Source organism: Petaurus breviceps, unplaced genomic scaffold (genome assembly GCF_028583685.1).
Source record: "Petaurus breviceps papuanus isolate PSGF00001 unplaced genomic scaffold, PetGlider_PUasm1.0 90895, whole genome shotgun sequence".
NCBI lineage: Eukaryota > Metazoa > Chordata > Mammalia > Diprotodontia > Petauridae > Petaurus > Petaurus breviceps.
In genome coordinates this window covers 19,600,943-19,612,516 of record NW_027187372.1, presented here as the reverse complement: position 1 = coordinate 19,612,516, position 11,574 = coordinate 19,600,943, and the positions used below count along the sequence as shown (strand labels likewise).

At 37.9% G+C, this 11,574-nt stretch overlaps 1 pseudogene; it reads right to left on the bottom strand.

The window, feature by feature from the left end:
• Positions 1–7,931: 7,931 nt before the first annotated feature.
• LOC138150905 (heat shock cognate 71 kDa protein-like) lies at positions 7,932–9,775 on the bottom strand (annotated as a pseudogene).
• Positions 9,776–11,574: the final 1,799 nt, after the last annotated feature.

Below are 11,574 nucleotides of genomic sequence, written 5' to 3'. Positions count from 1 at the left end.
CAGGATTGGGCTCTTATTCACATAGATACTGTGAAAATATATCAAATCAAAGTCTAAATGATTAATGAATATTCTCTGTTAATTGTCAAGTAAACTATCTTTACTTTGAAGTGTTTTTTTGTATAAAATATTTACAAAGCAAGAACTTCAGTAGTTTATGCCATTTCAGATAAAACTTTCTTTATGTGAATTGGCTTACATAGTGCATTACTGACTGAAGACAAAGTGCTATAAATATATCTATAATGCACTTAAAAAAAAAGATCTTGACCTGTGATTTTATTGGCATAAAGATTTCCTAGTGGGAACAATCATTTAACTAATGCAGGTCTGCAGGTGTATAATAATCTGCCAGAATGTATCAACAATGTAGTATTCAAAATGCCTATGGTAACAATAAATATGTTGATATTGTTATTAATCACAAAATGTAACCAGCTTTCTACATGGTGGGGGGGGGGGGGACATAGCTAGAACATTTATTCAAATACCAGAAAGCTGCATCCCAAAATCAGAAAGTCAAATCCATCACACCAGCCACTGAGTTGCCACACATATTTAATGCAGTGAACACCCACATTCTCAAGCCTACAAAACAGAACAGGTTACCTCAGGCAAAGATCCTCCTCTCCGCATAGTAACTGCTCAGCCCCAACCAGCTCACTCCCAGCCTGGCAGTCCTCAGCAGGAGTTCTTAGAAGAAGTTCTGGCTGGGTCAAAAAAATGAGTTCTTTCTGCCACTGTCTCTGCTTCCAGTGATGGCTCCAGCCTACTCCTACTTGGCTCTGGCTCCTTCCTGCCCCATCTCTTCCTGCTAAGTCAGCAGGTTCAAGGGGCATGGAAAATCTTCAAATCCCATTACCATGACAAAGGGTTGCTTAACCTCTGTAATAAGTGACTTTTCCCGAATCATACAATGAAAACATATCAGATGCAGAACTTGAATTCAAATCTTCTTGACCCTGGGTCAGTTCTCTATCCACTATATTATGATGCATTGTAATGCAAATAGACATCTTAAATGAATAAACAGATGATTACATGCAAATGTTAATATAACTTTCCAAGACATATGTTTCAAAGAAATTAATAAAAGTTTCCTTTCAACATTTTGAAAGTAGATACATCAGAATTTTATCAAAAGGATAAAGCCATTTTCAAGAGATTATCTTTGCATTCAGCAATGGCTAGAATGAAATGATTAGTTAAATTCAGTAAGAAAAAAAATGGGGGTGGCTAGGTGGTGCAGTGAATAAAGTGCTGGCCCTGGAGTCAGGAGGACCAGAGTTCAGTTCTGGCCTCAGGCAATTAATACCCCCCCCCCACACACACACACTAGCCGTGTAACCTTGGGCAAGTTACTTAACCCCAATTTCCCTCCAAAAAGGCAAAAAAAAAAAGGTTGATTCAGGCCTATCTAGTTGTGTGAGGAAAAAAATTAGGGGGTAGGGGGAGTTGAATTAACTGGTTCAATTTATGTGCAGCAGTATATAAACTAAGTAAAATTGAAAGTTAAGGACATATTTTGACTATGAAATTTTTACTGATTGAGAAAAACAAAGTTTTTTTTTTTAATCTCTCAGTTTCACTTTCCAGGAATAACCAGTTTCAATGAATACAAAAAGGAAGAAAGGAAGGAAGGAAGGAAGGAAGGAAGGAAGGAAGGAAGGAAGGAAGGAAGGAAGGAAGGAAGGAAGGAAGGAAGGAAGGAAGGAAGGAAGGAAGGAAGACAAAAGGAAAGAGGGAAGGCAACAAGGTAGGAAGGAATAAGAGACAGGCAGGAAGCCAAGGAGTATGGATGGCAGAAAAGAAGGAAGGAACCAAGGAAGGAAGGGAGAAAGGAAGGAAGGAAGTCAGGAAAGAAAGAAGGGAGGAAAAAGAGAAAGGGAGAAAAGAAGGAGGAAAAAAAGACTGATTAAGTACTTAATATATGTCAGGCATTACACTAGCCACTTTACAAATATTTTCTTATTTGATTGTCACAACAGCCCTAGGAGGTAGGTGCTATTTTTATCCCCATTCTATGGTTGAGGAAATTAAGACAAACAGAGATTAAATGACTTGCCCAGAGTGAGACAGTTAATAGGTGGTACAGGGAAGATTGGAAATAAATTCTTTTTGACTCCAGATCCCACATTATATCCACTATATTATGTGGCAGCGATTCCATACATGTGGTTCTTTAACGACTAAGTCATGAAACCTAACCTCACATCTTCCCTGTTTCTGTTACAGTTATTTAGCATTTTGCTGATATTCAAACACTCAGTTTCAACAATACGACTTTTAACACAAATGAATATCATACACGCATACTGTTAACTTGCAGGAGCTTCTCTAAAGTAACATTAATATCCTTCTCTATTTTCAAATCATAATCTGACAAGAAAAAATAATACCAACAACTCACATTTACAATATAGCTTTGTGATTTTCAAAATTTCAAAAACAAATAGGAAATGAGCCCAAATGTTAAAAATTCGTATTGTAATGCAACACAAAGAATGAATTTCACAAAGGATAAGAACATAGAATGTCACTTAGTAAGCCAGAAATCAATTATACCAACATTTTCCTTCCACAAAGATGTGGGATTGAAATATTTGTTTATTTGGACATATATCTAGGAATGTATAGTCATAGGTTTAGAGCTAAAAAAGAACCTAAGAGGCCATTAACTCCAAAACTTTTACTTTACACATCAAGAAACTGGAGTTGAGAGAAATTAACTGCCCTGTTCAGTGTCCCTTAGTTAATATGTGTATGAGAAGATTCAAATACATGATTTCATGTTATTTCTGAAGTTTTAAAAAAACTCAGTAAAAAAATATTAAAAAATGCTACAGATACCCTTGTCCCCATCCTTCCCTGGGCAGTTAAGGGACAAAAACATAGTACCTTTGAATGACTCTGGTATCATTATGGACAATAAGCAACTTTACCACTCATAATAGGGACCCTGATTCCCTAATCTTATGGTATATCAGTGGAGAATCAAACTTCCTCCCCCAGAAGAGGGGTACCCTTTCTTACTACAACTCAAGGTATAGTTATGAGGGAATCCATAGTCCTTTAGTTACATAATTCTCATCCCCCTTTCCTCTACTTCACTCACACTACCTCATTTGTATCTTCTTTATGTTATTTTTTTTCCTCCCTAAATTGATTGTATGGACGATTTTCAGAATGTTATCAATCAATCAATCCACACTTCTGTATGCCTAATATATGACTGGCACTGTGCTAGGCTTTTGTGATACCAAGATAAAAAAAATATGAACCAGCAGTCATTTTATGCTTGCTGCCCATCCTTTTTCCACTCTCGTTGGATTAGGGACACATGTTTCAAGTAAAAGCCCAAATTCCATGGGAAAACACTGGGCAAAACTAGTTGAAGAGTGGGTTAATCTCAATAAACATTTTGAGAAACAGCTACTTTTTGGAATACAAAAGAGTAGAGGTTCCTTTTGAACAAAGACCCATTGTTATTTACCCATTTTTTTCTCCTTGTTGTCACCAAATACAATCCACTCAGTACAAATGAATGAATGGATGGATGGATGGATAAATAAATAAAATACTAAATCAAAATACATTGGTTCTTACGGATAGGTCTAAGATGATTTCAAGTTATTATGCAGATTCTAAATCATCTCTAAATTAAAATCTAAATGAAGTTTTCATTTGTGTTAGTGAAATTGGCTTATAAAGTACAATATCCAGTATATATCAGTATAACCAGTGTCACAAATATATCACTATAATAGGTTCTTACTAAATATTTTGAGTTGCTACAATGTGATATTTATCCTTTGCTCTCTGTTTTCACTAAGTATAAATAAGAGTAACAGATAGGGGAGAAGGGGCCAAGAGAACAGAATAAAGGCAGAGGATTCAACTAAGCTTTCCCCACACCCCTACAAATACCATCAAATAGTGACTCTGTACAAATTCTAGATAAGTAAACTGAAAAAAAAACCCAATTTTTCACTCCAAGATAGTTTAAAAGTTCAGCAGGAAAGGTCTGTTGCACCAGGGTGAGAAAGGAGCATATTGTGTCAGTGAAGGCCAGTAACCCCTTAGGCAACTGAATCACTGGCATCAGTGGTGGTTTCCAGTCCTCTCAGACTGCAGACTCCTGAGATGATATAGGAAATCAAGAGGAAAGGTCTGTCACAACTAGGTGAGAGTAGAAGATGGTCCAGTGCAGGCCATGCCAGCACAGACCAGGCTCTAGGAAACTGGGAATAGGCCTTGGGTGCTACTGAATCAGCAGTGACAGTGGCTACTTCCAGAACTCCCAGCCTATAACCAGTAAGTGGGTCAAACAACTAGTCAGAAGGAGAACGCAGGGGTCTCTTTGCTAGCACGGAGGCAGGACTGTTGGTAACAGTTCTGGGTGGCAGTCCCAGAGCGAGGAGTAGCACTAGCACACCAGAGCTTGTGGGCACAGTGGATTGGGGACCCTCCTCACTTTTTCAGGGAAGAAAAGAGTGTTTGTGGTCACTCACCGACCAGAGCACAGACCAGGAAAAAAGTAAACACCTCTCCTTAGATCATACCACCTTGAAAGAACTGAAAACTTGTAGGTCCCTAGAAGCATCTCTGAAAATAGCCACACAAAATCCATGAAGCTTGGGACAGGACACCCTCCACCCTGTAAGCAGAGTCCTACTTTAATAAAGAGTTAAAAATCAAGTAACAGACTGAAGAAATGGTCAAACAACACACAAAAATAGTTCTGACCATAGAAAGTAAATATTGTGACAAGGAAAATCAAAGCATACACTTAGAAGATAAGAAAATCAAAGGACCTGCATCCAAAACCTCCAAGAAAAATATGAATTGGTCTCAGGCCATTGGAGAGCTCAAAAAGGGTTTTTTAAATCAAGTAAGAGAGGCAGAGAAAAATTTGGAAGAAAAATGGGAGTAAAACAAGAAAATAATGAAAAAAATTATCAACAGCTTAGTAAAGGAGAAACAAAAAAATGGAGCAAAATACCTTAAAAACAGACTATGCCAAATGGCAAAAGAGGTACAAAAGGCCTATAACAAGGACATCTTAACAAGCAGAACTGACCAAATGATAAAAAATGTACAAAATTCCTTTGAAAGAAAAAATGGGCCAAAAGCTAAAAGGAGGTACAAAAACTCACCGAAGAAAATGATTCCTTAAAAACTTGAACGGCCCAAATGGAAGCTAATGAATTTATGAGATATCAAGAAATGATAAAACAAGATCAAAGAAAAAAAATAGAAGACAATTTCAAGTATCTCGCTGGAAAAACAACAGACCTGGAAAATAGATCCAGGAGAGATCATTTAAAAATTATTTGAATGCCATAATCATAAAAAAGCCTACACATTATTTTTCAAGAACATATCAAGGAAAATTGCCATGATATTCTACAACTAGAGGGCAAAATAGAAATTGAAAGAATCTACAGATCATCTCCTGAAATAGATCTCAAAATGAACACTGCCAGGAATTTTGCTAAATTCTAGATTTCAGAGATCAAGAAGAAAATATTGCAAGCAGCCAGATATAAACAGATAAATAAACTTCACAAAGTATTGTGGAGCCACATTCAAGATAACAGAAGATTTACCAACTTCTACTTTAAAGTATTGGAGGACTGTGAATATCATATTCTGGAGGGCAAAGGAGTTAGGATTACAACCAAGAATTACCTACCCAGTAAACATGAGTATAATCTTTCAGGGCAAAAAGAGATATTCAATGAAATACAAGATTTTCAAGCATTCTTGATGTAAAGACCAGAGCTGACTAGAAAATTTGATTTTCAAATATAAGATTCAAGAGAAGCATCAAAGGTAAAGAGGAAAGGGAAATCATAAGGGACTTAATAAGGTTAAACTATTTACATCACTACATGGGAAGATGATAATTGTAACTAAAAAGAAATTTCTTATTATTAGGACAGTTTGAAGCAGTATATATAGAAAGAGGGCACAGGTGTGAGTTGAATATGAAGACATGATATCTTAAAAAATGAATGGGTGAGAGATGAATGTTCTGGGAGAAAGGGAAAGGGAGAGGTATAATGGGGGTACATTATATTACATAAAAGAGACAAGAAAAAGCTTTTACAGTGGAGTGGAAAAGAAGGGAGATGAAGGGGGATATCTGAAGCTTACTCTCATGAGAATTGGTTCAGAGAGGAAATAATATGCACACTCAGTTGGGCATAGAAATCTATCTTACCTTACTTGGAATTAGGAGGAGGAAGGGAATGAGAGAAGGGAGTGATAAAAGGTAGGGCAGATTGGGGGAGACAGTAGTTGGAAGCAAAACATATTTGAGGAGGAACAGGGTAGAAGCAGAGAGATAATAGAATAAATGGGGGGGACATCAGATAGAGGGAAATATAGTTAGGAATAGTAACAGTGAAAAAATTGAAACGTTTCTCTGATAAAGGCCTCATTTCTTAAACATATAGAGAATTGAGTCAGATTTATGAAAATAAGAGCCATTCCTCAATTGATAATCAAAAGTTATCAACAGTTTTCAGATGAAGTTATTAAAGCTATCTGTAGCCATATGAAAAAAAATGCTGTAACTCACTATTGATTGGAGAAATGCAAATTAAACAATTCTGAAGCACAACCTCACACCAATTAAATTGACTATTATGACAGAAAAGGAAAATGAGAAATGTTGGAGGAGATATGGGAAAAATGGGACATTAATGCACTCTTGGTGGAGTTATGAAGTGATTCAACCATTCTGGAGAGCAATTTGTAACTATGCTTAATGGGCTATAAAACCACGCATAGGCTTTTATCTAGCAGTGTTCCTACTAGGTCTGTATAGCAAAAAGGATGAAAAAAGGGGAGGAAGGACCTTTATGTATAAAAATATTTATAACAGCTCTTTTAGGGTGTCAAATAATTGGGAATTTCAGGGTTGCCCACTGGTGAATGGTTGAACAAATTCTGGTATGTGATTATGATGTAATACTGTTCTATTATAAGAAATGGTGAGCAGGATGCTCTCAGAAAAACATGGAAAGACATGAGCTAATGCAAAGTGAAATGCACTCTGTAAAAGTTAACAACAATATTGTAAGATGATCAGCTGTGAATGACTTAGCTATTCTCAGCAATACAATGATCCAAGACAACTCCAAAGGACTTAGGATGAAACATGCTATCCAGCCCTAGAGAAAGAACTGATGGTGTCTGACTACAGATTAAAGCAAACTTTTTTTTGGTATTTGGAGGGCAATTGGGGTTAAGTGACTTGCCCAAGGTCACATGGCTAGTTTTTTGTTTTTATCTTAAGTGTCTGAGGCCAGATTTGGACTCAGGTCCTCCTGACTCCAGGGCCAGTACTCTAGTCACTGTACCACCTAGCTGCCCCACATACTTTTTTCTTTTGCTTTATTTTTCTTGAGGTGTTTTTTTGGTTCTATGTTTTCTTTCACAACATGACTATTATGGAAATGTTTTGCATGACTGCACAGCTATAAACTATATTGAATTGCTTGCCTTCTCAATGAGGGGGAGTGGGAAGGGAAAGAATTTGGAATTGAGATTTTTAAAAACAATTGCTAAAATTGTTTTTACATGTAACTGGTGAAAAATAAAATACTAAGTATTTTTTATGGTGCTAATTTTAAATAGATTTTATTCTCCAAGACAATTGCATTTCCACTTGTTTACAGTACTGATAAAGTGCAATATTGTTCACTTCTCTCCCTCTGCACACATTCAAGTATTCAGAATGCCCAGATTTACACAGTAGCTTAAATGTTACTTTTAAACTGCTACTGCCTTGGCTACAAATTTGAGTCCTTCAATTTTTGGAAAGCTGTGTGGAATGCTCTTTCTGGTATGTTTAGTCGACCTCTTCAATGGTGAGTCTAGAAGAAGCACCTCCAGATGAGGCTGCTCCACCCCCTAGGAACTCACCCTCCTGCACACTGGTACAGCTTAGTCAGGTTGCAGACTTTCTCCAATTCTTTCTGCTGATGCTCAGATTCTTCTTTCTCAGCTGTCTGGTTCTTATCCAGCCAGTTGATTATTTCATTACATTTGTCAAGGATCTTCTGTTTGTCTTCCTCACCAATTTTGCCTTGCAGTTTTTCACCCTCTATGGTTGCTTTCATGTTGAAAGCATAAGATTCAAGAGAATTCTTGGAACACACCGTGTCTGTCTGCTTTTCATCCTCAGCCTTGTATTTCTCAGCCTCCTGGACCATACACTCAATGTCTTCTTTGCTCAGATGTCCTTTATCATTGGTGATAGTGATCTTGTTCTCCTTGCCTGTGCTCTTATCCACAGCAGAAACATTGAGGATGCCATTTGCATCAATGTCAAATGTTACTTCAATCTGAGGAACACCCCTGGGTGCTGGAGGAATTCCTGTGAGCTCAAATTTGCCTAGCAGATTGTTATCCTTTGTCATCACTCTCTCACCTTCATAAACTTGAATAAGCACACCAGGCTGGTTGTCTGAATAGGTGGTAAAGGTCTGTGTCTGCTTGGTGGGGATGATGGTATTGCATTTGATCAGAACGGTCATAACTCCACCAGCAGTTTCAATTCCAAGGGAAAGAAGAGTGACATCCAACAACAGCAAGTCATGCACATTCTCAGATTTATCTCCAGACAAAATGGCAGCCTGGACAGCTGCACCATAAGCAAGAGCCTCATCAGGATTGATACTCTTATTGAACTCCTTGCCATTGAAGAAGTCTTGCAGAAGCTTCTGGATTTTGGGGATTCGAGTGGAACCACCCACCAGGAAGATGTCATGAATCTGAGACTTATCTAGCTTGGCATCTCTTAAGGCCTTCTCCGCAGGGTCCAGGGTGCCATGGAAGAGATCAGCATTCACCTCTTTGAAATGGGCTCAGATGATTGATGTATAGAAGTCCATACCTTCCTAGAGGGAATCAATCTCAATACTGGCCTGGGTACTGGAAGAGAGGGTATGCTTTGGATGTTCACAAGCAGTGCGGAGATAGCGAACAGCCCTCTTGTTCTCACTGATGTCCTTCTTGAGCTTTTGCTTGAACTAGGCAATGAAATGGTTGTCCATTCAGTTGTCAAGTCCTCCCCACACAAGTGGGTGTCCCCAGCTTTGGACTTGACCTGAAAGATGCCATCTTCAATGGTAAGAATGGAGACATCAAAAGTACCACCTCCAAGGTCAAAGATCAACATATTTCTCTCGGCACCAACCTTTTTGTCCAAGCCATAAGCAATAGCAGCAGCAGTTGGCTCATTGATGATTTGAAGCACATTGTGACCAGCTATGGTTCCAGCATCTTTGGTGGCCTGATGTTGGGAATCGTTGAAATAGGCTGGTACTGTGACCACAGCATTTGTGACAGTCTTCCCAAGGTAAGCTTCAGCATTTTCTTTCATCTTGGTCAAGAACATAGAAGATATTTCCTCTGGATAGAAACTTTTGGTCTCCCCTTTGTAGTCCACTTGGACCTTAGGTCTGCCTGTGTCATTCACCACCGTAAAAGGCCAATGCTTCATGTCTGATTGCACAAGTGCATCATCAAATCTGCGACCAATCAGACTTTTGGCATTAAAAACTGTGTTGTTGGGGTTCATTGCAACTTGATTCTTTGTAGCATCACCGATTAAACGTTCTGTGTCGGTGAAGGCAACATAGGTTGGGGTGGTCCTGTTTCCTTTGTCATTAGCAATGATCTTCACTTTCCCATGTTAGAAGAATCCTACACAGGAGTAAGTGGTGCCAAGATCAGTGCCAATTGCAGGACCCTTCGACATGGCTGCTGGGGAGTCAGGGAGGGTCATAGCTGACCACTGTGGGGAGAGAAGGGCTGCTGCTGCTCTGAGTAGACCCAATACTAAATAATTTTTTACAAAGACTAACAGTTAGGAATGGTACAATGAATTTTCTAAGAGTAAGGGTTACTCAAACTCTGTACTATATTGGGGAAATGTGGTGCAAATGTCCTCTCTGGGATTACTTTTTTTTTGTTTTTTGCTCACTGGAATAACTCAGCCATCTCTTTAAAGGTAGGCTAACAAGTCAGGAATTGTGACTGCCCACAGGAATTGTAGTTTGTCAATAGCATTACAATGATTTTAGCAGTGTTAAAGTCATGTATTTTAAGGAAGATATGTTGTCATATCTTCCTTATTAGTTTAGTCTCTTTTGCTTCTTGTGTTCATTTTTCTAATTAGTTTCATCTTATTTGCCCTTGTAATGATTTTTCATATAGTCTATACTGAAGTATTGGACTTATTTGATCAAATTTGTTAAGAACATGGATATTCTTCCCCCGGTTTTAAATTGTGAAATGATTTAGAAACTACAAAATAAATTGAAGCCATTTTAGACCTATCCATGATTAACAAATTCAGTTTGTTTTAATGGTTTATTCATCTGGAAGTAGGGCAATTTGGTGGCACAGTTAACATAGGGTTAGGTCTGTGTAATGGTAATGTGAATTTGAAGATCTTTCTTGCCCCTTGACAGGCTTAAGTGAATTTGAGGATCTTCCCTGATTTGAAAATATGCTCTGCCCCATAATAGGCTGCTTGTGGTCACATGGAAACTGTGGTGGGAGGCTTGTTTTTCAGGAATGCCCACACCTTGTTACTTTGTGATTGGGCAGTGGGTCACTAGGATTGTGATGTTCTCTGACCCTAGAGAAGGCTATGCATACCGCATGAGGTTTTGTTTTGGGGCTCACTCGTGGGAAGAGTTGTGTTGATTTGGCCAGATGAGGCTCTGGGCAACTATTGAGCCCCACTCCCAGCTATGAAAACCGAGATGTTGGTGATTCTCTCTCTTGTAACTAACTAGGTATGAATATAGTGGTCAGATAGCTGGAAGCCCTGTATGCGGATCTGTTTCTCTATCTGTATTTTTTGTCTGCTTATAACTTCTGTTTGTATTTTCTCTGAAGTTCAGGGAGCTCTGAACTAGCTAAATGATATTTGTTTGATTAAAGTAAGATTGTTAATCCCTTGTTGAGTTGCTTACCTTTAGGAAAGTAGATGAAAGAACCTGTGCTAGCAGCCATCCTGGGTATGCCAGGGTGCTTGCTGCTACAGTCTGGATTCACAAATACCTGAGTTCAGATCTAAACTGAGATACTTATCAATAATGTAACCCTTGACAACTTAGTTAATCTCTATCTCTATTTTGATGATGATATCATGTGTTTTTTTTTCCTCTAAAGCAACTCATTTTACAATGTAAGGCAGTTAAAATGTGAAACATATTGTGAATAAAAAATGCACTTCTAAAAAATAACACATGTTTATATAGTGTTTTCAGGTTTGGAAAATCTTTCACTTAATGCTATGAATCAAGTAGTATAGGTATTTCAGTTGACAGATGAAGAAACTGATAAACTGAGAGGCCAAATTAATTGCTCAGCTAGTAAGTAATTGAAGTACTATTAAAATCTAGGTTCCTTTTTACAATTCCAGTGCTCTACCAAATACTCCATCCTATCTTTTAAATATAACATTAAAAAACAAAACATGATTAAAAAATTAATTACACTTATAGAAATACTTGTGTTTTATCCCTCTCAGATTTCTTTTCCCTC